At 35.6% G+C, this 24,985-nt stretch overlaps 1 protein-coding gene and 1 non-coding gene across 3 annotated transcripts in view; both read left to right on the top strand.

Annotated features, from left to right (window-relative positions):
* The window catches only part of LOC124357695, a 354,027-nt gene that overhangs the window by 62,510 nt on the left and 266,532 nt on the right, over positions 1-24,985 (top strand). The gene's annotated exons all lie outside the window — the stretch shown is intronic.
* On the top strand, positions 832-948 carry Trnal-caa. Its single transcript has 2 exons — positions 832-869; positions 903-948. It is a non-coding gene; the product is annotated as a tRNA-Leu (tRNA).

The following is a 24,985-nucleotide window of genomic DNA, read 5'->3' as shown; positions in this document are numbered from 1 at the left end:
TATTTTGAAAATTAATTCAACCTCATATTTCTACAAGTATTTAGAGAACAAATTACAGTACAGCATACATGCTATGATTTTTAGAGAGAATCTCAGTTCATTATAGCCCACTGTATATAATATTAATTGTACACATATGAAATTCTACTAAGTTACTCAACATTTGTCAGATCCACTAAATTGCAGGTTCTACTAGCTATCTGAAAATGGTTAATGAAATAAATAATTTTGTTTAAATAAATTACAATTAATTTATCACCTCATTGTATATGTAAAATAGAAAAAATTCGTATAGTATTCATGGGTTCTTTAGTAACAACGCATGTTACATATGAAGAAATAGGAATATAACCTGTTATCTTCTGGCGTTGTACTTATAATAAAACCAAAAGTCCAGATTATGTTGAAACAAATTCTATACTATATTAACATTGGTTAAAAATATTGGGAATAGTTGTTTTATACTATGGTATATAATAAATAATTATTCTCTATAACAGTTCAAATTTATTTAATAAAGCTACCATATAACATTTTCACTACTAACGCAAATATGAATAAGAATATTATTAATTCCCTTTAAAAATAGTATGTTTTTATAATTCTTGAAACTGTTATTTGGAATATAAAAATAAGTAGGTATATGGGTAATAACTATTGTATTAATTTGTACCAACCGAATTTGTAGAAATACCATTTTGCTTGTGATGTGGTGGTAGTCTAAATGTTACACACAAATTGAAAACTTAAAACGTCTTACCAACACAACAAAATTAAAGAATGTGTTACGTAACCGACTGACTAGTGATAAATACTCGCCCCAGTATGTATGTCAGGATGGCCGAGCGGTCTAAGGCGCCAGACTCAAGGGTAACCTTGCCGTGTTCAACACGGTTTGGGCGTTCTGGTCCTCATCTGAGGGCGTGGGTTCGAATCCCACTTCTGACACAAACTTTTTGCGCCCGAAGAACGTCTTGTCACTGTTTGTTTGAATTATTTAAGCAATTATTTGTTTTACTTTTCCAGTAATAAATAATTTTGTTTTAATAAGTAGTTTATTTTTGTTGTGGGATTAATTTTATGAAATTATTACAAAAAAATAGTATTGTTCGATTAAACATTTAAATTGTTTGGTTAATATGTTTTTTATTAATTGGATATACTTTTTTTTAAATCAATTTATATTTGATTAATTTTAAAATACTCTCAATTCATACTAACCAAGTGGAATTATTTTTTCACATTTCATACTAACAATAAAGTGCTGACATTAAATATAGCATCTAACTAATTATATAATACGTTTAAATCGTATTCCTTGATTATTTATGTCCACCACATGCAATGGACAGAGATATTCCCGTGCCTGCCCCCATATCTGAGCGTCTGATGTGCCATAAACAGACTTGTTGAAATATATTTATAAAAGTACAGTTATTCCGGTCGCCGACAAAAGCTCACATTTATACATTTCTATCAATACAACCAACCATTGATATATCTGTACACTTTGTCATCCTTTGTATAAATAATCAAATAAATTTAGCTTAACGTTTATATCAGTCCAGTCATCGGATTTAAAAGAATACACTGTTATATTATTGTTATTGTTATGTTATATATTTCTCTTGGCCCTAATATCTGTACGTCAAATTTGAATGTAAACTTTTAGGTTTTAATTTAAGGGAGGAATTGAATTTCACATTTACCGTTTACAAGCAAGGCTCGCACTTTCCGAGTTTACACTATAAATTGCATTTACGTAGCACCAATAGAAAGGTATGCACAGGATCAATTACCTTTTGACTATCAAATGCACTATCGCTAAAAGGCTTTCAAAAAGCAATATTTAATTTATGTAAAAAAATAAGATCTAAAGCGTTTATTATTTTGTAATTAATAACGAGTATTTTACATTTAAGTAAATATTGTATGTTTATTTATTTCACGTTTTATAAGTCATTGAGAAGTTAAAAATTATATATTTTTTAATAAAATCTATTTTGTTTACCTTGAATGAACGCACGATGTCTGTGTTGTAAACGTAAACCGTCACTAAAATACCAAGTGGAACCACCGTGTGATTTCAAATTACAAATTGAATAATATAACTTTATACATTAGGCTTGTATTAAAAGCATAAGCCAGTTGAGATGTATAAGTAGTATGAATATACTAAACCATGCGAATAATACGAGCAGATGTTTCGATCATCTAACAAAGAGGTGTTCCAAATATCATATTTAATTTGATTTGGCAAAAGAATGTTGGACCGAGAAGTATAATATTGGCTGTCTACTTTGTTGGATTATAACTCAAAGAGTCAACTTTAGGCGTCTCTAAAAGCAAAATGTTTTACCCACCCACAGGGCTCGCGTTTTTATGTTATGTGTATATTTTAATTTAATGCCAAGAGGACGTAGTAATTGTGTTATAACTAGATCTAAAATTTAAAGTTATTTTATTATATCTGCGCTTCCCTCCGAAAAATATCCTTGATTGACGTAAATGTTTGTGGAAAAATTAAGCGCTTTCGGCCCCTTTCACCCATTCTTACAGTCTCAGAACCGGAACAACTATGCAGCTATAACGACGTTTATCAATATTCCTAAGGACATGATCTTTTTAAACGCTTAACTATTAATAAGTCTTTGCTAATGCAATATTGTTTGCTAACTTGGCCGAATAAATCATTTATGACTTAGATTTCGCTGAACGTATTGTTATTAGGAAGTAACATTTACAAAATAATCAGTTGCTAAATTGTTTATGAGAATACAACTAGCAATAGACATAAACTGTGCTACCCAGTTTAACCAGTTACTGTGCTACCAAGTTAACCAGTTACTGTGCTACCAAGTTTAACCAGTTACGGTGCTACCTAGGTTAACCAGTTACTGTTCTACCAAGTTTAACCAGTTACGGTGCTACCTAGGCCTAGGTTAACCAGTTACTGTTCTACCAAGTTTAACCAGTTACGGTGCTACCTAGGTTAACCAGTTACTGTTCAACCTAGTTTAACCAGTTACGGTGCTACCTAGGTTAACCAGTTACTGTGCTACCAAGTTTAACCAGTTACCGCGCTACCAAGCTTAACCAGTTACTGCGCTACCAAGTTTAACCAGTTCCGGTGCTATGACGTCTTAAGACGTCGCCGAGTATTAATTCTTGCTGTGTAAAGAGGTCTTAAAATTAAATCGGTGCCAAATGTATTATGTTTTGTAAATTTGGATCGAATAGTACGGTATTTGATACGGGTACATCGTACGGAAACAATTGTGAAGTTGGTAAACGAAGCGAGTTTTTTTGTGAAATGAAAACAGCAACACCACATCATCTATCATGCATAGTCTATCGTTTGCCGAACTGTTAATGCACTGCCGAGATAAACCTTAAATGTCGAATGTACCTCTTTCTCGCGCATGGGTATGTATGTATTTATTCTGAGCACATAAATATTTAAATGGCCACTCCATTGAAACGAGTGATGACCCCTCCACCAGTGGTTGCGTACGTCCTCGAGTGCATCCTGCGTGGCTGTCGGTTACCGTACCGCTTCCACTAATGGTAGTGATGGTGTATCGCTGTTCACATGGGCTGAGCACAGAGCACGCCGCACCACTGGTCAACCGAGCAGACCACTTGGTAGTTGGGGGGAGAATGGTAGTAGAGACAAACTCAGTATCGTAGTACAAATAACATTATGAGTATATGTACTTTACAAAGTATAAGTATAAGTACTATGATTAACTTGGTTTATATTGCAAGAATTAATATTGCCTACACTTATTATAATAATTTAGTATATTTCGCGGTGAACAAAAAAAAATTACATGTAATAAATTATTCGAAAAATAGTAAAAAGATTTTTGCAAAACGGTCAGAATAGTGCTGGAATTTCTAGCAGATACCATTTAGTCAAATGCCAACTTGTTTAGGTATTCTGTAAGAAAATGAGTGGGATCGCACTTCGAACCTTGGATATCTGACGCTTGTGTATCTAGACTCAACTTTTCTCGCGCTGGAAAGTAAACTATCCAAGCACCTGTGAGCTTGTGCTGGGGAAATAGGTCTTGTAGGTTGCATCTGTTTGGATGGGACACGAAAGACATCATACTACTATCTCGGATACGTTTGGTGTGAAGAGGTCTTAACGCATCATTGTTGCTAGTCCTCAACAGTCACGGTACCCAGAGTGTATAACAATTAGTCAACAACCGGTTAAATAAAAGCGTTTACCCCTGTTTCCAGTTGTGAGAATAACAATAGTGCAAGAATCTGTACTAGTGAGATATCAACGACCTTGATGGAGTACTATTAAAACCGATTGAAGGGTCATTACTCCATAAGATTTATTCCACCTACCATAAATAACTGTTTCACAAACATGCTTCTAACTGCAATGAATTGCATACTTAAAAGGTTCAGGAAGACTTGCAATCCCTGGACGGAGTCAGGAATTCCAACGATTTCGCCTCCATTATCAATTCAAATACTGTAAATATTCAGTTTCAACGGTATGTTCTGAGAATGTATTAAGCATGCAAACTAGAAACCTCGATCGTGGCTTGTTATTCTTTTCCAACAGCATCCTCGCAAATCGCTATTTGTCAAAATATTATTAAAGTATTCAAATCAACAGATTTGTTAACCGTGACAAATACTAGTGGGTAGTTTAGACAGTTTCTGCCTAGTAACCCTTTATAATCTTACTCTCGTATTTTATCCATCGTGGTTTCTGATCTGGGCGTAATTACCTGTCCCAAGGTTATATTCACGCTTCTTTTTTAAATGTTTTTACTGCTGACATTGAAGAAAAACCGGCCAGAATATTGTTGTTGCAATTAACTACTGTAAATAATAAACTCACGATGCCTGAATCATTGCTATTTCATCCCCATTTTACGCCATTGTAATGGGATTCAGCAATAAATTGCTCTAGTTTTACCTGTGAATAAATTAATAAAACTATCATGAACTTGATTACATTCACCTAATAATTGTAAATTCAAACCAGCTTTAAACGGCTACCATTCCCGGCTGGGTTGTCAGTTTCAGGTCAGGTTTGCGGTATTTTACTCTACTATTCAAAACCGTTAAACCGTGCATACCGACCTGTACTTATATTTAAGATTTCCTCCTGACTCCTTGTGGGCTGTCCCCCTCTGAGGTCACTGGATATGTGTTAAATTAGATTTTTATATCCTGTAAATTTGTTTCTTAAATACTTTCAAAAATCTTTAACCATCCCGGGACTTTTTGGAGAACTTGTATATTCGCCGATGCTATTGTGGGATACCATCCTCTCGTCTCAAAGAGAATGGTGCATCTGATACGAACAGAGGAATTAGATAATTGAGAACCCTCACTCAAAGAAACGTATTGTATATTATTTTGAGTGATGTAGTTTTTTCTTTGAGCCTTTTTACATTTTAATTTAGAGGAGGTGGTTCCAGCGCAACTGCTCTGCTCCCATCTTCATAACCCCGCCTCCTCTACGCTAATCGTTGTGCCACTAAATCCACTTGGACAGCAATTCCACACATTGTACAACTAGCCGGTCATTGTTGCTCAATCACGATGATGTGAAGGAAACTCCCCGGCCATCTCACGAACCGTCGACTCGTTCAACGGATCGACGAAGACGAAGCTGTGCGTGAAGTGGAGAGCCTCGGCGGAAACGGGGAAGACCAAGACCAAGACGAGGCACCGCTGACCGTAACTGTTCGAGTCCGTGGACAGGGGCTGCGGCTGGTGGAGTGGAAACGACAAGGTGCGCTCCACACGGTGCGCGGGGTGAGAAGCAGAAGAAAGAATTGCATTTCAGGAGTAGTTTATAACACTTGTTGTGGAATTGTAAACTGCCTGTAAATCAGTGTACAGTACTTGAGAGTCAGTAGGTATCATGTTTATCAAGATGCGACTGACCCGGGCGTGAAATAACGGAAGCGTTCAAAATGCAAGAAGATACTTGTTTGAGATAAACTTATTATAATAAATATAAAACAGTAGTAAATACTTTGTTTTATGTGGTTGGTTGGTGAGTGCATACCTATTCAGACACGTATTCTGTAGTTCAGTTTTAATAGAATATAATAGAAACAATTTTTATTTCCAAAAATATATACACCAAGATATTAGATTTATTTACAGTTGATAAATTGTACATTACCCTTTTACTATACTTACTAAGTGGCGATAAAATAAAACAATTTAATTTTAAGTATAGTACTTGGATAAATATTATTTATATAATTTAAGTACGAGTTATTAAACTATATATTACAGATTAACATGTATGCTACAATGGAAATTAGCCTACATGGGCAAGCAGCCTGTGTGTAGGCTACAGTCATACTAAAGAGTTTATGTTATCTAGATATCGAAAAAGTGTTACTGTTACGTGTCGGTGTGTTTTAAGGCATAAAATGTAGTTGTGTATTGAAGGAAATAAGAGATAATACTGTCGTATTAGACAAAATCATCGGTAGAAGTAAGACCACATACACAAGACCGTGATATGACGAGCGCCGGGGGATGGGGAGGGGCAATAATTAGGGTTGTTTTGTTTTTATTCAGTTAATGCACACTACATGGAGTTGAGACACATTATTGTTATGATTCCTGGCGTATGCGTGTCACAACGCTAAGGGGTGATTTGTTTATTGTAACTTAGATTGCAGATAACTACATACATACATTAGGTTAGTTATTCACCTGAGTAAGAGATCAGATTTCAGATATCGAAACGTAGTGTCACCGGTTTTTTGTATCAATAAACGATGGAATATGTTCGAAAAGTCCTTTTTCCTTCACAAACAAACTTTTTCCTTCGTCAAAAAAAAACTTCAAACACAGAATAAAAAATAGGCTATATAATTATTTTTATGTTTTTGAAGTAAAACTTGGCAAAGAACACGTATTGTGATTCATTATTTCTTAACGTTTGTTTTGAGAACTTGGTAATTTTACAAAGTCTGGAGCCAAGAACTTATAGTAGACTGAAGAAATTTCTTTAGTCACAGGAAAGAGGTAGGTAATAAGCCACTATCTTATCTAAACCATCACCAATATCAATTAAGCTCTTTGTAGAGCCGGTATTGTTGGTGATAACTGAATCTTTGTCTCCTACCTCAACCGCTTGTAATACATCCGCGACCGCTCAGGATTTTTCTTCACAATTCTTCTTCAAAAACAAAATTTCTAACAAAAGACTTTGTAAATCTTACATTAGTGGATTTCTATATCTTCTGTTTTGTTTCTGACAACTCTAACGCCATTAAAACGTTTCATAATGACTGTTTGTGTCTAGGTGTCATATTATTATTTCTTTGTTATTAAATACGCTATTCGTTGAACGTTTAGTCCACCAGCTGATACTTTTATGCTCTATGTTTTTGGACTGTAATAACCGTCACACCGGAAGTTGAAAGTGAGTGTAAGTTAACATCTTGAAGTACAATTCATTTTGCAATGAACCCGAACACATTAGTCGATATGGAGTATTTACTGTACATGTCTCTGAATAACAAACTATTCGTGTTCTTTTGTTTAACGGATTTCTAATGGAAGGATAGTGGCTGATGTGCCGACACCTGTCGTCCCATTTACTTCAATTACGCACTGATTTAAAAATAACCTTAAAATAAAAATTTTAATACCTAACCAGATATTGTATATCTGATCTATCGTACACGAGATCCCATTTTGAATTGTGAACAGAAAAGAAATGTACAATGAATGAACGTCTTTGTTATGTGTGAATTAAGTGTCCATACAATTGTGTACATTTTATACCATAAAAATAAGTTGGAAAGTCTGTTGTAATAGGGCGTGCCGATGATAAAGCGCCATCCACCGGACAGTATAACAGTCTGCACTACAAAGTCATCAGTAATTCTAATGGACCAGCTAACGTTATGCTGGTAATTTGGGGAACGAAGTTAAGGGCATGTGGCAGGAGCGGGGCAGGAGACGGAATAACGTATTCAGAGCAAGTTCCTAAGTTAGCCAGAACAGTTACCCGGGGCCTGGCCGGGCTGAGTTGCTGAAAGCAGACATCAGTATGCTGTGACAGGACAGTGCATGTCCGTGCAAGGGGATTTGGTACAACTCTACCCCGGTCTTCTGCCAGACATCATTTTTACACTTTTACACAACTTTACTTGCTGCAATGTTATTTTGATAATTTACTTTTATGAAGTTTCTCAGCTGTTTGTCAATATTCTCGGTATTAACAATATGACGAAGGCTAAAACTATCTTCAGAATCATGGAAGTTGCAATGCTTTTGTTTATACTGGTTACCTCGCTAAAACAAATGAAGCGTACATCCCGGTGTTATAATTAGTAGCTTCTCTTTTATTGGATGAATTGTGAAGTATGTGATAATTTTAATTTTTGCGCTCTTCGTTTACGATGTGAACTTTCCCAATTACGTGCAATTTTTCAAAATTCCTTTCGCATGTGGTAAAGATTTCGCAGATTAAATATTAAGATTTGATTAAACTATGGAAAACAAGCACGATTGGATGTTGTAGTGATAAGTAGTGTTATTTTGATCCTTACTCATGAGAAACATAAATTTTCTTTGTTTGAAGTTTATTTTTGACGATGGAAGGATTGTGGAGGAAACAGGATTTTTCCGGACATTTGCCACCGTTCAGTGATACAAGAAATCAGTAACACTACGTTTCGAGCTCTGCAGTCTGATCTCTTCTTCAGGTAAATAACTAACCTAACGCATAATTCAAAACTAGGTTAAAATAAACAAATCATGATCAGATTGCAGATCTCGAAACGTAGTGTTACTGATTTCTTGTTTCACTGAACGATGGCAAATGTCCGGAAAATCCTGTTTCTTTCACAATCCTTTCATCGTCAAAAATAAACTTCAAACAAAGAATTGATTCTCGGTACGGACCCGGAACCAGTAAACAAATCAAAGACCTTGAGAGCTTGCATCTTAAGTTAACTAAACAAACTAAACCTTTTGCTGTAGTTCAGTTTTAATGATTAGTGTTGTGTATAGTTTGTTATTAAGTGCATGTTTTTAGAGTTAGTGAAGTTGACACACAACATGGTGGTTGTGATTCCTGAGTTAGGCGTGCCACAACGCTTTGGTATGATTTGTTTATTTTAACCTAGTTTGTAATCATGTGTTAGGTTAGATATTTACCTGAGGAAGAGATCAGATTGCAGATCTCGAAACGTAGTGTTACTGATTTCTTGTTTGATTGAACGATGGCAAATGTCCGGAAAATCCTGTTTCCTTCGTAAATTTTCTTAAATCATAAATACAGAGTGTCCCACGAAGAGGTTTAAACGTTTTATTTTATATTTCTTGCCCATTTATGCACAGAGCATTTTCAAACTCTACACATCAAAATCGTGTAAGTTGCAAATTATTTTTGTTTATACTGGTTACCTCGCTAAAACAGAATAAAACGTATATCCCGGTGTTTCGAATAGTAGCTTCTTGTTTATTGAATGCACTAATTTCAATGTTAGCGCTCTTCGTGTACGATGTGAACCCAATGGGGCTTAATTTTTTGCAAATTCCTTTTGCATGAGGTGGAGTAAACGCAGATTTAATATTGAGATTGGTTTAAACTATCGAAACCTAGCACTATTAGATGTTGTAGTTATAAGTAATGTTATCTTGATCCTTACTTATCAGAATCGTAAATTTCTTCAAATCATAAATATTTGTAAATCTGCTAAGATGATAAGCACACCTCTGCGAGGTCAGTTGACAAGAAGACGCTCTGTACTGTGTAACCTTGGACAAGAGAGGTCACTGTGTCTGATAGCAGTTATCACAGGAAGCGGGAGAATTAGATAAGCAGCTCAGTGACAGGGTGGCGTTATGGCGGGGTACAATCGGTCTGTGTTTATCGCTGCCGCTCGTGTTTCCACAGCTGGCGGACAGGGGGCGTTGACATCGCTCAGGGCCCGCTCACATTCAGTGCTCAACTCTCTCTCTCTCCTCTCATTTGTTGATTGTTGTCTCCTAAGTCATGGGTATGCACGGAAAACAAAGGTGTGCGTGCCCGTACCACATTCACCTGTAATGACCGGAACCTCCCTTGAATACTCAATGTGCCCTAAGTTGTTATCCGTTAATGCGTTTTATCGTGGTACGTACGCCTAGCTTTCGAATATTCTTCAATAAAAAATATGTTACGTGTTTTTATTTTGGATTTATCAAAAGTAAATACCAGCTACATAAGAGTCCATACCATGCAAGTGATCTTTCTGTCAGAACAGTTTGAGAGCTGTTTGGGTGTCCGGTCTGTGTTTAGTTGTTTCATTAAAATAAAACAAATTTTTAGTTACATTTCATTAAGATTTTGAGTAAAAGAATAATTTGTACTTTTGATATCTCATTCTTTTTATTTGTTGTTTTGACTGTGACAATTCACATGTTTATTTTAGCTCTGCTTAAGAATGTAAACACGATGTGAAACTTTTATTGGATAAATGAATAAGATACTTTTCCTGAAGATAGAAAATTGTTGATTATTCCACAAGGAATTGTAGATACATGTACGATACAAGTAATATTTGGGGCATCCTGAAATTAGGTCGAAGAAAATCGGTTAAAGATAAGTGTATGAATTTTTACAGAACTGAATTAATGATAAATTTTAAGAAATAAAGTAATTTCCATGATATATTATTTTAATAACATGTACTTTTCCTGCATTAGCCTATATTTTAATCAAACTTTGTTCATTAATACTATTTTTGTGGACAATGTAATTGTAACTAGGTTGTAATTCCGCTCAAATTAAATCTGTTTAGTATAAAATGTAAATAACATTTCATAAAGTTTCATTTTTAAGAACACAATATTGTATATTTATTTAGGAATAAAAAATTTACATTACAACTTTTACCCTATGTAAGAACCAACAAATTTCGTATTGGTACTGAGGCGCCGATAATGAGATGCTGGAGGCGGGCTCGTGTGTATGGTTGTAATATGCACTTGGAAGCTACACTAGGGGAGTCGTAATTTAGACTCACGTGTAATTATCGGTTAGAACATTATTTTTCATTTTTATAAACATGAACATGAACATGATTCAAACTTGGGGCAATACAATTAGATATCAATTTAAATCTGGCCTCATTCATTGCCTGCTTCGTTTGATATGTCTAGCTTCTGTTGAGCTTAGTAATTTACATGACAGCCAGAACCCAGTGTGGAGTTATTCCAAGAGACCACTGACTGCTACTCATATAACATTTGGTGAAGTAACTATGTCGCATTATAGCTAAGATCAGTAGTACTATTTAAGATCTTGCACTTTATAAATAGGTAGTGAGAATATATAATAATAGCTGTGTTGAAATTTTAGCTCACATTTTCCAAACATCCTGTATCTTCCATAAAAAATGTTGAAAAAGAGGGAGGTTAGATCAACCTTCTTCTTTTGCCATAAAATATAAAGATTGATATGGATCGTTTGGACTCCCCTCCCCCTAGACTCCTATCTTGGATATTCCTCTGGCTTATATAGTGCTAGTATTATCTTATTTGTAGTATCGATCTTTGTATACAATTCCAGAGACAACCTGTCTGTGGAATAAGAGTCATTTGGATAGGAATATAATATGTATATTAACCACCCTGCAGAAAGGGAATCAAGAACACACACAACTAAGGGTCTGTGGAGTGGAGATTAGGAAGGTTAAGCTATGTATAATAAAGCCGTAGACCAGTAATTTGCCGAGGTATGTTTTTGGAATGTAAGTTAAGTTATTAATAAAAGGATTACACCGATTCGGCTATGTATGTCAACATCCATATTAGTTTAATCCTTAACGACCAATGCGCCATGGAGAAAAATCGAGGAAGGTTACTTCTGTAATAAATACTCTGGCATCGCCTCCTGAAATGTCAAGACGAATTTTTAATTGCTATAGCTGCATACTGCCATTTTCCCATGTTTCCTATTCATTACTCAAGCATTACGAAGTAGGACCAATTTCACTTGTAACTTACGACTGTAAAGTTCTGGAGACTACACCTGCGCCTTACTAGCAGCTTGTACTCCAACCTTGGCCGTGCTGCGGGCGGGCGGCGAGACATGGGGGCTGGTGTACGTCTAGACGTACCTCGGCCTTGCAGCTTGCACCTTGCATTGTGCTCCACTGGCCCACAGGTCACTGGAACTGTGCAATGTGTAATAACAGTTCTGGCCTACGGTGCGGGTTCTTGCATCTGCGGTCTGCAGCACGAGTTGAGAAGGTCAGGTCTTCGGGGCTCTAGAGTCTACGGGGACGGCTGCTGAGTTTAGATATCAGATTTATAGTTCTCATTATACTATAAAATTGATAAAATCACAGAAGAAAATTGTATCAATGGACAACCAAATCCTATGGGAGACATACACCATTATCCAACACCAACCTGCGTATATAAAAACGAAGCTTAATCCAAAATTCTAAATCTATACCTGAAAAGATTTTGAAATATCGTGTAGACAGACAGACAATTGTCACACTAACCTGCGTGATAGGCTTCGCTACAGCTCAGCCAATAATTTCAAAAAAGATCTAAATTCTTGAATGCCATTGGAGCCCTTAATGCGAACATTTAGGGCTCCAATGTCTTCAACAGGTAATAAAGGCAGAAGCTCAAAAATATACGCACTAAATTATCTCTATCTTGAAATCTTTGTTCAGAGAATTGGTTGGCTAGGGGGCGCCAGTATGACACATCGATGAATGTTTCGAACACAGAAGTTAAGACCTACAGTCTGTTTATCGAGTGTTGAGAGTGAAGCCCCGCCTACGGCAAGCACGGGAACCTCTGGGCAGTTCGATATGGTCTCTGCTCTGGGGTTGTGTTGTGACCGATTGGGGGGAAAAACTGGGACATGTGGGCTGTGCATGAATTCCCAGAACTTCAGTGCGCCAAGTTCACAGCTGTTCACTTTCACCTTGTTTTTTCTTTTAAAAAAGTGACCCCTGGCATGGTGGAAGAGGGTTGCGTTTATTCAGGAGCTTATTACGAAATATCCACCGGGTCTTATCAGTGATGAAATGCTAATTCACAATCTAAAGGCTCAAGCAATTGAGATGACAGCATGTGAATCAGTCACCCCGTCACACAGTGGTGGGCGGCGCTTCACTCTCATCACTCGGTGAATTGATTATAGTGTTATTTTCTCATCACGCGTGGACTCCAATATTCCTGCGATCTTAGGGTGGGATTATTACCAACTGTTTTATAAGAAGAAAGCAGATCAGTTACTGTGAATCGGAGACTGCTGCGCTTGGTTCCCACGTTGAAGCTGCTCAGCTGCCGCAGAACTGATGGTGAAGCTCCTTAGTATTTGCGCAAAGTGATACCAACAAATCTTCGTGGCTCTTAAGATTGTTGATAGAGCAGCCTCGTAGTCAAAGTAATAATCCGAATTCAATGTTCTTTATTTGTAGATGTGGATTTCAATACTCACCACCTGGTTTGTCCAACCTTGCTTTTGCTGTGTAAGCTGAATAAAAAACATTTACGTATTAAGTATTTATCAGGAGGGAATTATACTCCCTTTCATATAAACAAATAATTACGTAGTTACAACAATGTTTATGAAACGTTTCACAAGATCATAGTTTATTAAAACATTTTACTCCTTATATTCAAGTACGTCATTATTTAAACTTGCTACTGGATAAATATCGGATTTTGTAAGTTTAAAATACAAGGGAAAGTGAATTTTGTTTTGGCCGAAGATAGCAAATTATTGTAATTCATGTAAATTACAAAGGTGAGAGCCGCCTGTCGTGAAACGACCTTGAATCTTCCCACCACAAGAACAATGTTAAACCTTAAGCACTTTTATGTCCTTAATTTTCATCTTAGAGTTACGGGAGGATTCTCCTATTAAAGATATAACTAATGCGCATCCATACGATTTTTAGTTTTGTGTCAAGTGTATATTTTTCCAAATATTTAATCGATGACGTACAACCATTGTTTTCTGAATAACCTATAAATTTATTTAAAACCTCAAAAGCGTTTAGATGCGTATTAATTATGACTTTAAAGTGAGACAGGTTCCCATAATTCTGCGACTACAAATAAACCTGTAAAAATGCATTATGTTTAATACTGTTCTTATAACGCTATAATCAAAATAGCCGTTGGTATAGCGGTTCTTAATAACATCCCATTCATATGAAATGTGAAATTTAAAATATTTGTAAATTAGGATTCATATTTTCATTTAAGAGATATTAATTGAATAAAACGTTTGATTAATTTCAATATTACCATAAATCTTACGTGCTGGGTCTGTAATGATAGTGTTTGACCATTTCTTTACGTTTCTTTGGTTTACATGTGTTGGCACAAACTGTGATATCGATATATACGATTGAGATCATGTCTGGAGCGTATAGATAGATGTTATCACTGTAACAATAAATGGCTAATAATATGGAAATAATAATGGCCTGTCCTTGTGAAGCAACCTGTCTCTGTCGGCTAATGGAACTGGTTGGGACGTAATCTCGTCCTCTGACATATTTGTGGATTACCAGATTACATTTTAGAGAAGGAGCTGCGCTACCCTAATTATAGAAGTCTCCTTTGACTTTAAATTCCAATTGCCATTTTTATCCATCAGTTTTGTGTTTCCTCTCAGTCCTAAGTGAAAAAAAAACAAATAAAAGCCATTGATTATAGTCATGTAGGGTTTTACGTATGAATTGTTTAAATCCTTCTGTGCGTTTTAATATAAAAACTCAAACGAGGGAGAAAATTATACTTACATATTTCCTTCATTTGTTTTATAGTTGACCTGTATCCAATCGTACATAAAATTCATTATTCTTACGTTCATTCTTCGTTTTCGCCAAAAAGAACCCAATTGGTTACAAGAAGAATCGATGTATCATGTAACCTGTGATGTTCTAGGTTCAAGGCATTTTTTTTTTATTTTCCCGACGTTTAGAGTTAGATTATCTATTCTAGTCCTATATTAAAAGTGTGTTTCTTTTGTATCAGTTATTTTTATACTGTATACACTGTAGGTTTGTTTACTGTTTTCCAAAACGCTGCGTGTACAGTTTGTTAACCCTTATATTTAATTTTTATTATATTTAACTGAGGTTTGTCCATTTATAATTAAATACTTAAACAGATAAATGGAGAGTTTCGTTAACTCAGGACGTTTTTAAAGAACCAAAGCCTATACACTCCAACCGAAAGTGGAAAAAACTTACAAAGAAAGTTCGAAAACGTCTTAATACAGTTAAAATGGAAGATGAGACAAACTTAGCAGCTCAAATAAACAACAATACCTATTTCCATGGATTCATAAGCTATTATTAATCGTATGAACAGAGAAATAAAGTATTTGCTAATAATATATATTAGAAAAGAGATAGAGATTATCAGGATGTAAAAAAGCGAGTTTAGTTAGTAATTTGGATCTTATCATCACTATACACAAGTCTACATCTACTGTATGTATTATATTTTACGTATAACACGTGAGTGATAGTAACTCTTACATTGATAAGTCTGAGCTGTAATGAATTGCGTGAATCAAGGTCGTGGGATGAAGTGTTTTATCTAGGTGTAGAATTTACTATCTTTAGATAATACGTTTTTTGTGTTTACTAGTTAATTGCCATATCTAACTTATAATGGAGTTACTAGCGTTGTATGATGAGATGAGGCACAGCATATTTCCACATTTAAATTATGTACGGCACTCATAGTTTATATAACACTAATCTTATAATAATAGTAAATAATTGTATTAGAGAACCGTTCAAATTCATAACTTACAGCTGATTAGATTATGTCACAGTGTATAATAAACCCAGTGATGTATCAGCTTGGACGTAAATTCATATCAGTCACTTTAATTTTACTTATGTCCCGTCGAATCAACGTAAACCATGGATATATGTTATTACATGTTTTTATTTTTCACAAATTTCTGCAATTATTTATTATTATTCACTAATGACTGATTTATTTTACATGCCCAATTTCATATCGTATTATTTAGTAACATTGTTTAGTTGTAATTTGTTGCTTGCGAATTAATCTCCAAAAAAGTGATCATAGACTGTAAGATTTGATGTGATGTCCATAAATGTTCTATTAATATTAAAGTATAATTAATTAACGCATTGGCAGTGAAGGTTTCAACTAACTAACATTTTCGTTATAGTTTTCTTGCATTAAATTGTGCACTTTCGTTTAAATACAATTCCAAAAAGTTAAAATTACACACAGTAGGAGTACGCCACACCGCGAGACGCATGTTACTTGTTCAACACGGAATATGCAACAGGCTTTGCTGAGGATGCATGGAAAATTTCAAGGCTATAGTTCATTTCATTCTTTAGCTTAAGCCCTTTGATGGACTTTCGTCGTCATAGAACTCATTCTAGTAGAAATGACGTTTCATGCCAAATTTAGAGTCTACAGATGATTTCATGCTCCATATAACTCATGGATAATTAGGCTACATGTGTTACTATGTAACATCTAAAAATGTTATATAGTTTACCTTAGTTTGTTTAAAAATTATTAATTTTTTCGATTTTCTCGTTACCATCATGGTTACCGATGAGACCAATGTAAAGATGTTCGCTAACGCTCAGCCAAATACCATGGATTGACATGCAACATGATCAAATTCGATGTAGAGTATATAGAAATGAAGCTGGATGTAAAATGTTAAGCCTATAGAGTAGTTCGTCTTCAAGATATCGTGCGGACAAACAGATAGACAGACAGATATAACATTTATCCATCCCCTCGCGTGATAAGCTTCGCTAACGCTCAGCCAACAAGGCGTTTCAATTAATTTTTCTGTTAGTATGAAAAGGTTATTATACATTTTATGTCTTGTATGAAAAACAGAACTGACATTTAAAAATCCAGTTTTATCTGAGATTATCTGCCGTTATACTAACATTTTTAATGGAGATGTGTATAGAGAGATAAATATTTGTAATATTATGTTATTATGAGGCATTAGGCTGGAGGAGGAGCTGTAAATTCACGTCTACTCACAGTTAAACCACAGAATAGTAGTTTAAGAAGGATACAGAGAGAAGGTTAATGAGTTTTTACTCTACTGGAGATGTGTATAGAGAGATAAATATTTGTAATATTATGTTATCATGAGGCATTAGGCTGGAGGAGGAGCTGTAAATTCACGTCTACTCACAGTTAAACCACAGAATAGTAGTTTAAGAAGGATACAGAGAGAAGGTTAATGAGTTTTTACTCTACTGGAGATGTGTATAGAGAGATAAATATTTGTAATATTATGTTATTATGAGGCATTAGGCTGGAGGAGGAGCTGTAAATTCACGTCTACTCACAGTTAAACCACAGAATAGTAGTTTAAGAAGGATACAGAGAGAAGGTTAATGAGTTTTTACTCTACTGGAGATGTGTATAGAGAGATAAATATTTGTAATATTATGTTATCATGAGGCATTAGGCTGGAGGAGGAGCTGTAAATTCACGTCTACTCACAGTTAAACCACAGAATAGGAGTTTAAGAAGGATACAGAGAGAAGGTTAATGAGTTTTTACTCTACTGGAGATGTGTATAGAGAGATAAATATTTGTAATATTATGTTATTATGAGGCATTAGGCTGGAGGAGGAGCTGTAAATTCACGTCTACTCACAGTTAAACCACAGAATAGGAGTTTAAGAAGGATACAGAGAGAAGGTTAATGAGTTTTTACTCTACTGGAGATGTGTATAGAGAGATAAATATTTGTAATATTATGTTATCATGAGGCATTAGGCTGGAGGAGGAGCTGTAAATTCACGTCTACTCACAGTTAAACCACAGAATAGTAGTTTAAGAAGGATACAGAGAGAAGGTTAATGAGTTTTTACTCTACTGGAGATGTGTATAGAGAGATAAATATTTGTAATATTATGTTATTATGAGGCATTAGGCTGGAGGAGGAGCTGTAAATTCACGTCTACTCACAGTTAAACCACAGAATAGTAGTTTAAGAAGGATACAGAGAGAAGGTTAATGAGTTTTTACTCTACTGGAGATGTGTATAGAGAGATAAATATTTGTAATATTATGTTATCATGAGGCATTAGGCTGGAGGAGGAGCTGTAAATTCACGTCTACTCACAGTTAAACCACAGAATAGTAGTTTAAGAAGGATACAGAGAGAAGGTTAATGAGTTTTTACTCTACTGGAGATGTGTATAGAGAGATAAATATTTGTAATATTATGTTATCATGAGGCATTAGGCTGGAGGAGGAGCTGTAAATTCACGTCTACTCACAGTTAAACCACAGAATAGTAGTTTAAGAAGGATACAGAGAGAAGGTTAATGAGTTTTTACTCTACTGGAGATGTGTATAGAGAGATAAATATTTGTAATATTATGTTATCATGAGGCATTAGGCTGGAGGAGGAGCTGTAAATTCACGTCTACTCACAGTTAAACCACAGAATAGTAGTTTAAGAAGGATACAGAGAGAAGGTTAATGAGTTTTTACTCTACTGGAGATGTGTATAGAGAGATAAATATTTGTAATATTATGTTATTATGAGGCATTAGGCTGGAGGAGGAGCTGTAAATTCACGTCTACTCACAGTTAAACCACAGAATAGTAGTTTAAGAAGGATACAGAGAGAAGGTTAATGAGTTTTTACTCTACTGGAGATGTGTATAGAGAGATAAATATTTGTAATATTATGTTATCATGAGGCATTAGGCTGGAGGAGGAGCTGTAAATTCACGTCTACTCACAGTTAAACCACAGAATAGTAGTTTAAGAAGGATACAGAGAGAAGGTTAATGAGTTTTTACTCTACTGGAGATGTGTATAGAGAGATAAATATTTGTAATATTATGTTATCATGAGGCATTAGGCTGGAGGAGGAGCTGTAAATTCACGTCTACTCACAGTTAAACCACAGAATAGTAGTTTAAGAAGGATACAGAGAGAAGGTTAATGAGTTTTTACTCTACTGGAGATGTGTATAGAGAGATAAATATTTGTAATATTATGTTATCATGAGGCATTAGGCTGGAGGAGGAGCTGTAAATTCACGTCTACTCACAGTTAAACCACAGAATAGTAGTTTAAGAAGGATACAGAGAGAAGGTTAATGAGTTTTTACTCTACTGGAGATGTGGAAGTATTCATTTTCTATGATTGTAGAGCTGCGGTGTGACGTCACGGCAAGTCCATGCCACCACGTGGACCGTACATTGACCTTGACCTTGAAATACTGTCCTTGGAGACGTGTGGGAACTGTGAGCTCGTCCCGAGACTCCGCCCCACTCCGTACCGCGCCGGTGCCCGCGGCTGGGAGTTAATAGCGTCTCCCATACTGAACCGGCGCGGCGTACCTGGAGGTTTAATGTCCGTGTGAAACTAGGAGAATACTCTCAGACGTGGAGTATATCACTTCCAGTCGCACACGTGCACGGTGCACGGTACGTAGCAAGAGAACAATGAATGTGAGGTGGCCATCAACAACGCTCAGGAGAGAGAAGGAGCAGTCGGCCTCGGCTCGGCCCAGTCTCGACTCAAGGCTCGGACGTGGAGTGGTGGACTGCCGTGAACCTGTTACTGCCACTGCAACACAGACCAACTCTGTACTGCAGGGAAGAATCCTGTGAGAGTCCGGTTCAACCTCGAAATCCCGTTGTACATCCAGAGTCTGTTTTGTAAACACCGACCTAACTAGTTTATCTACAAGGTTTAATTTTATAGTTAAGGGAGACAAGATTTCATAAGTATACAACAACATACCAAAGTCTATAGTTATCCCACGGAAAGTAAGTGTCCAAAAACATCCAAAAATCTATTTGTATTCCCACGGATGATAAAAGTAAGTATTCAACAACTTCCCAAAGTCTATAGTTACCCCCACGCATAATAAATGTAAGTATCCAACAACATCCCAAAGTCTATAGTTACCCCCACGCATAATAAATGTAAGTATCCAACAACATCCCAAAGTCTATAGTTAGCCCCATGGATAATAAATGTAAGTATCCAACAACATCCCAAAGTCTATAGTTACCCCCACGCATAATAAATGTAAGTATCCAACAACATCCCAAAGTCTGTAGTTAGCCCCATGGATAATAACCACAACGATTATAAACCTTGACTAAACCACTCTTATTTATATACGAAGCAATATTATGTTTAAGTAGGCCTAATACTAGAACTGTCGTCATTTTGTTGTGATTCTGAAGTGCAAAACGTTTACTGCTACCAGTTATTGTACATGTTAACTCTGTCAGATCCATTGTCGATTTTACAAGAGGATTGAGTCAGTAAAACTGTCTCCATATTGCCATATAGGGTTCTATAAATTAAGATTTTATAAATTTTGGTCTATGTGCAATGAAATACTGTTTCAGGTTTTGTTAAACATGTGGTATTACGAGACATAACATTTTGTTTTGTTTACAATGCAATAATTTTTCAAGTAATCCCATTCTTGTGTTCGGGTATTGGTTCAGTTGTTCTGTTCTATACTTTGTAATAAAACGATATGATGTAAATAATAATTGATTATAAATCAATTAATCTTTTACGTTATCCGGATATTAGTAAATACCTCTTGAGCATAGTTACTTGAGAGAGATGAAACTACTTCTGAAGAATAAAGTCTTCTTTGGGGATATTTGATACAGTTTTTGATGGAGTTGAGAGATCTAAATTGACAGTCATCAAGGAGTTGTGATTTTTCTGCAGAATCATTCTTGACAGGCTTCAAGCTCTTCTAAATTTACCAGTTTCTACATAATTAGAACTACTGCATGTTTGGATTCCATTTTCAGTGTATTCTAAGGTTTTCTGACAAACTTTGACCTGCTCGAAATATTTGAAATATTCCTTTCTTCGTCAGAAGCAGTTGAGGAAGCGTTGAGTCTCTCAAATCCAAGATTGTTACGTCATAATAAACAGTATTAATGAAGATTGGGTTGGATTTTAATTGGATTTGCTCTGTAGTCTGTTAGGAACTGTGGATACAACTCACACATTACGTAATTTGGACTCAAACTACTCGTAAGAATGCGTACATGATGTTGTGCACTCAATTCGTTTTCTGATTATTACTACATCATAAATTAATGTTCCATCAAAAAAGAAGACGAACACAATTGCTTGGTGTGAAGATGGTTTGATCAATGACTCTATATCAAAGAGTGATCAAGACCATACTCAGTATGATGTGATCTGCACACCTGCCACGATTCAAATCGAGAATGAGAAGACATTGTCTACATGAGAATTTTCAGGATGTATTAATAGTAGTGCATTCTCATATATTTAATATTTCCAAAAGTCTAAAATAACGTGTGAGGATTTCATTTTGATTGGTAAACTATTTTACCAGTTTCTACATAATTAGAACTACTGCATGTTTGGATTCCATTTTCAGTGTATTCTAAGGTTTTCTGACAAACTTTGACCTGCTCGAAATATTTGAAATATTCCTTTCTTCGTCAGAAGCAGTTGAGGAAGCGTTGAGTCTCTCAAATCCAAGATTGTTACGTCATAATAAACAGTATTAATGAAGATTGGGTTGGATTTTAATTGGATTTGCTCTGTAGTCTGTTAGGAACTGTGGATACAACTCACACATTACGTAATTTGGACTCAAACTACTCGTAAGAATGCGTACATGATGTTGTGCACTCAATTCGTTTTCTGATTATTACTACATCATAAATTAATGTTCCATCAAAAAAGAAGACGAACACAATTGCTTGGTGTGAAGATGGTTTGATCAATGACTCTATATCAAAGAGTGATCAAGACCATACTCAGTATGATGTGATCTGCACACCTGCCACGATTCAAATCGAGAATGAGAAGACATTGTCTACATGAGAATTTTCAGGATGTATTAATAGTAGTGCATTCTCATATATTTAATATTTCCAAAAGTCTAAAATAACGTGTGAGGATTTCATTTTGATTGGTAAACTATTAAAAGAGGAAGAAAGAGTCATCGGTCACATGTGTGTGGCTAAATATTGCAAAGCTCATGTGACTCATGGTCAGATGAGTCTTTTTGCTGGGCATTCTTCGAATTGAGGACGAGTTCTGCGGTATTGTGGTTAAATGATTAACGATTTCAGAAAATCGCCGATAATAATTCTTGTCTAGTCATGTTTTACTATTTCAGTACGGAACAAAGTATGACTGTACTGTTGGAGAGTGATAGGAAACCATCATTGTCACTCTCATGCCATTAAGCTAATAAGCTTTTGATGCGTTGTGTTAAATTAATTCAGAACTTCACACCATGTTTTATTTTAAAGTGACATAGCATTCTGTGGTTGCAGATATCCATGAAAGGTTATAAAGCTTACATATCTGGAAGTAAAGTTTCATAAAAGAGTTTATAGCTTGGAAATGTTTTGTTTCTGGCTTTTCATTCATTTTCAATGCGATCTTTGTCAGACATGGTTTTAAACACAAAAAGGAAGATAGCGTTACAACAATAACTTAATCTGGGTGCACTATCATAACTCCTTCCATAGGTCGCCTTTTGACATTTTCCACTGATGTCTGAGCAGACCAAGAACGCTGTTGACTGATGTTAAGGACCAGCACACTCCTACTGTCGTTCCTTCCTCTTGTGCGTTTTGGGGGTATCAACCACTAAGATTGAACACAACAATGGAAGCACAAAAACGGTTCCGAGATGACGAATGCACGAATGGTCAAAGTACTACTAGGTCTGGCCAATGCAGAGTCCTATTGATGTTTCTATGGACTCGATGTAGGAATATTTTCTTTGAACCAAAGATCATGCTCAATAAATCCTTTTGGGACTTCTACACCTTATCAGACTGCTGAAAAGGCCCACCCGAGAGTGCATCATCCAGATAAGGCCTACTTCCTACAACAAACAAGGAATGTTTTACCAAGGACCTTTTGTGAGAAAAGGGGAATAGGAACAGACATTGGTGAAACAGTTCCCGCATATGACTAGATCTAGTTCTTGTTCTTGTGCAAGTGGCAACCACTGCGTCTGCCTCATTGATCCAGGAGCTAGAAAAACTGGTTTTTGACATGAGTTTTCAGCAGGTTTCTAACATAGCCAAGAGAAACACTGTAGGACTGTCATCATTGCACTATTTGGTTTTAATCACATTCGGTGGATAGAACCAGCTATTTTGGGAGCATATTCGCGCTTCAAGTTTATATCTGAATCTGATGGAAAATAATTATTAGGATGAAATATCAAAATAGATTTCAGGCAACAGTAGTTGAGTCAGTGGGTGGGTTACAATAACTTTGTAATGTGTGTGAGTTACTCAGGAAGGGTTGTTTTTATCAAATCTGGTAAATTCTTTAGCAAGGTTTGCAATATTTCTTATAATAATGTTTAACAAAGATATTTTAAATCGATAAAAGTCCAGTTACAGGTGGCATGCTTGTCAGTGCTCTTTACGAATATGATCCTTAGTTCCTCGTTTGATTTTGAACACTAACTGTTCCGATTTAGCGCTTCAGCTATAAAACAGGCCTATTGTTATGCATTTCATCCCAGGGCTCCCTCAGGGATTTTCATAACTCGAAGAGACCCCTCCCCCATCAATATTCTTCATAATTAAAAATATATAGACTTCCATCTCTACTTTATGCACTGTTCCAAACCTCCTCACGTTTCTAGTGAATGTTTACGCCACGTATGTTTACTTTCGTTGTGGGTTATGCTAAACTATTTAAAATACATCCTTGAACAATTAATTTTGTGGACCATGTAAGTAGCAATTTCCCTGACAGTGGCAGGTGGACTGGCTGCCCGCCCACATATGTGTCTAATATATGCGCCATCTGCTAATGTACGAGTACATCGTGTAACTGTATATCGACAGCTGACATCAGCAGGAATTCTACGAATACCTTGCGGATATTGCGCAGTATATTGGCATACTAATGACGCTATTATTTTTACACGTTTAGTGTTTTTTACACACTATTGGTTCAGAGAGTTGATCTTACAGATCTAGATGCCCGAATCTTTCCTTTCAATAGTTTACACTTCTGTTACTAATTCAACACTACTATCCTGTAAAAAGCTACAATGTAACTTGACATCTCTTTCGTAAAACTTGCTTTCCCTTGATGTTCTGGCGACCCATTATTTCCGAAAGGTCTTTTACTTGCCATCTTTGATTCACTGTGCATACATCTCCGATACATATATTTTAGCTAGTTATTGTTAGTAAAGTCCTATCACTTTTTAAAGCATACCCATATACTAAACATAGGTATATCCTTATTGTTTTTTTTTTTTCATTTACATGTAATATACTGAACATTTAATTGACTAAAAACAGTAACTTAATATTATTTCAAATTTATTGTCATTTTTTTAAGTTAATAGAGAAGTTTTGTGAGTTACAGCTTAAATTTACGTTACGTAGCTGTTGAAACAACTGTTGTCTAATTCAGTGCCTTGACATATTATGACTCCGAGAATAGTAAATTTCCTTATTCAATTATTGTAATTTTGCATAGAAGTTGCATCGTCTAACAGAACTCTCCCCTGATATTTGAAGGAATTACTCCTAGATCCTAACTAAGTCAACGTTTAACAAATTGTTTTTATAATAAACATAATGTGCCGAATTCTTTTTTTCGTGTGAATTTTCAAAACTACTGCATATTGTATCATTTTTTTCTAGAAGTGTACAAAGAAAATACTTAACTGTCGCAAAAATATTAAAATTCGTTCATTAAAAACAATTGCTTCATAAATAACTCCCCCCCCTTGTCCATGGTTTCTTTTTTATCCCCATTTGGATAGCAAAAAAACTTTGCAAATCTTATCAGATGATAAATTGTCTAATTAACTACATGAAAAATTATCATCCAACAAAAATCTCTGAATATGATAAGATTATGGATGAATAAGAGGGCGAAGCGAATGGAGAGCGCACTAAGGCAAAATTGTTCAAAACATGGG

The sequence above is a fragment of the Homalodisca vitripennis genome, chromosome 3 (assembly GCF_021130785.1).
Source record: "Homalodisca vitripennis isolate AUS2020 chromosome 3, UT_GWSS_2.1, whole genome shotgun sequence".
Lineage (NCBI taxonomy): Eukaryota > Metazoa > Arthropoda > Insecta > Hemiptera > Cicadellidae > Homalodisca > Homalodisca vitripennis.
The sequence above is the reverse complement of the archived record's forward strand: the minus strand, read 5'-3'. Positions and strand labels throughout refer to the sequence as shown.